This window comes from Meleagris gallopavo, chromosome 2 (assembly GCF_000146605.3).
Source record: "Meleagris gallopavo isolate NT-WF06-2002-E0010 breed Aviagen turkey brand Nicholas breeding stock chromosome 2, Turkey_5.1, whole genome shotgun sequence".
NCBI lineage: Eukaryota > Metazoa > Chordata > Aves > Galliformes > Phasianidae > Meleagris > Meleagris gallopavo.
The window spans coordinates 47743295-47746552 of NC_015012.2; positions in this window are offsets into that span (position 1 = coordinate 47743295).

A 3258-nucleotide genomic window follows, 5' to 3' on the forward strand; every position below is an offset into this window, starting at 1 on the left:
CCCGCCGCCCCGAGGGCGGAACGGCTTGAGAGAGAGCCCGCGCGGAAGGACGAGTTTCTCTCACCGAGGTGACCTCTAGACGTCGCATATACGCGACGCTGTTACGGAATTTGGTGCCAGCGTTCCAGAATTCTATTTCCGAACGTCAAGACAGCAACTTAATGTAAAATGATCACTGTTTAAATTTCTCAGTATTTTTGACACCGTTGTCTTCTAACAATTCTCTCCCTGCAGAACAAGAATGATTTTAGTATACAAGTGACAAAAGAGGTATTTGGTATGAAGTTGACAAGTGTTGTTTTTTGTTTTTTTTATAGAGAGCCGTGATCTTCACATACAGAAGGAATACTAATCCTCCATTGACAAGCGAAGCTGCTTGGTGCTTCAGAAGTCAAGGCAGAAGTATTATAAAATGCGCCAGGGAAATTCACTTTCACGTTACTCCTTTAGAAGCTTCCTCCCCTGCTGCTTGTTCATTGCAGCTTGTTCACTTGTTTTCAGCAGCACACTGGCTTATAAAGCCAAACTGCCCAGCAGAGGAGGCAGACGTCACTTCCTACCTCTGTAGTGGAAATGCCAAATCACAGCCTGACGCAGTGATTGAGCATCTGGTGGGAAGGCAGGACCAACCTGGGGGAGCTCAGGTGCATGCAATATACCTGAGTGACCAGAAGGTGTGGAGCCAGGATTCACCCCTTCCCAGACCTCATTTAAAGATTGGCATTGAAAGCAAGGGTATCTTGCTAGAAATTCCCACCTGCCCAAGGCTTTCTAAGGGTAAGCAAATTTTCTTCCTTCATTTCTGTCCCTATTGCTGCTGCTGCTGTGTTTGGGCTTGTCCTCATTTGCTGTAGCCTAGGACTTTGCCACCTTGCTGTTATTCCTGTGTTTTCTGTCACATTATAGCATTACATCTTCTTCACTCTAGATATTGCTAGTAGCAATGCTGGCTTCAGTGATACTTCTCCCTGTTCATCTCTGCCCTTGCTCAACCTAGGAGTTGCCTGAAGGCCTCTGTAGAGTTGAAATAGGGAATAGAAATAACAGAAAAATAGCACTTTTTTAAAATTTTTTATTAATTATTGTTCAATGGAATGGGTTTGAGCTAAATTAAAATACAGACTGGGGGCTGCTGAACAGCTCTCTGAAAAGTGGTGTGGCCATGTGTACACTCCCTATGCAACCAGGCTGAGCTCAACCAGGGTTTTGCTTAAGAGCTCACCTGAAGCTCTTAAAGGATCACTTGATGATGTAGTATCTAATAACAACACCTTTTGTAGCTATGGTCATTTTTGAACTGAACCTGTGGCTATCCTCTAAAATACTTCTACCTCAAAATGCTGAGTGTGTTCTGGATGAGGAAAGACTTCCCCCCTCCCCCCCCCCCACTTTTGAGAGATTTCAGACTGAGAGGAATTAAAAATAAATAAACCCCCTCCCCCCCAACTCATATTTAAAGAAATTACATTAGTAGATGAAGATCCTGAAAGTTTTTAAATGGGTAATGCTACATGCCGTAAGATGTTATATTTTTACTTGAAAATGCTTTTATATGTTGATTGTAAAATGAACTGATTTTGGATCTATAATACAAGACATTACAAACTCAATACTACAGAATCATAGGATGGCCTGGTTGAAAAGGACCACAATGATCACCTAGTTTCAACATCCCTGCTATGTGCAGGGTCACCAACCACCAGACCAGGCTGCTCAGAGCCACATCCAGCCTGGCCTTGAATGCTTCCACAGACAGGATCCGCAACTTCATTGGGCAACCTGTCCCAGTGTGTCACGACCCTCTATGTGGAAAAACTTCCTTCTAATATCTAACCTAAAACATCCCTGTCTCAGTTTAAAACCATACCCTCTTGTTCTATCGTTATCCACCCTTGTAAACGGCCCTTTTCCCTCCTGTTTATATGCTCCCTTAAAGGCCACAGTGAGGTCTCAGAATCACAGAATGGCCAAGGTTGGAAGAGACCTCAAGGATCATGAATCTCCAACCCCCCTGCCACAGGCAGGGCCACCAACTTCCACGTGTAATACTAGACCATTCAACCCCATCCAACCCGGCCTTGAACACCTCCAGGGATGGGACATCCACAACCTCTCTGGGGAGCCTGTTCCAGCACTTCACCACTCTCATAGAAAAGAACTTCCCCCTGACATCCAACCTAAATTTTCCCTCCTTCAACTTAACAGCAGAACAAGGAGAAACAATTTTATCTACCCTTTCATCTTTGTGGCTTCCCTCTGGACCCTCTCCAACAGCTGTCTTTCTTGTACTGGGGGCTCCAGACCTGGATGCAGTACTCCAGATAGGAGCCTAAGATGCCATTTGTTTTCTGAGCTGCAAGAGCACACTGCTGGCTCATGTTAAATTTTAACCCGGCAGGACTCCCAGGTCCTTCTCTGCAGGGCTGCTCTCAAGAACTGTTCTTTCCAGTCTGTATATATTTGCGGGATTCCTCCGATCCAAGTGGAAAACCTTGCACTTTACCATGTTGAACCTCATTAGTTTCACCCAGGCCCACCTTTCCAGTCTGTTGAAAATCTCCCCAAAGCCTTCTCCAAGCTAAACAATCCTAGTTCCCTCAACCTTTTCTCACAGGAGAGGTGCTCCAGCCCTCTGATCATCTTAGTGGCCCTCCTCTGGATCCACTCTTAAGAGCTCCACGTCCTTCCTGTAGTGGGGATCCCAGGCTTGCATGTAATACTCTACATGGGGCCTCACAAGAGCTGAGTAGAGGGGGGACAATCACCTCCCTCTCCCTGCTGGCCACCTCTTTTTTAATGCAGCTCAGAACACAGTTGGCTTTCCAGGCTGCAAGCACAATTAAAATAAACTTTGCACTAATTGTCACGTTATACTAATGAACTCAAAAAACAAGTATGTAATGCTATATCCACTGTTTTAAGCCATTAGTACATTATTTGTTCATATGTATGAGAGAGGTTTTATTCTAAATGCAGAATACATTGCTTGGCTTTTATACTCATTTAGTAAGAATTATTTCAGGAAGATAAAACCCAACAGCCTTTCACCTGCAACTCAATAAATCACATTCCATTTAATTCAGTTTTTATTCAATGAAATGATGTATAAAAACTTACAAATCTGAGAACTTAACTATACACAAAATGATATTCAGTTTAAATGTATACACAGAGAAGAGCTGTGGTTTGTGACTTGCCCTCTCCCACCCCTCCCCCCAAAGCACAGTGCCTCCATTTACCTGGGGCGCTTTGTTCTGT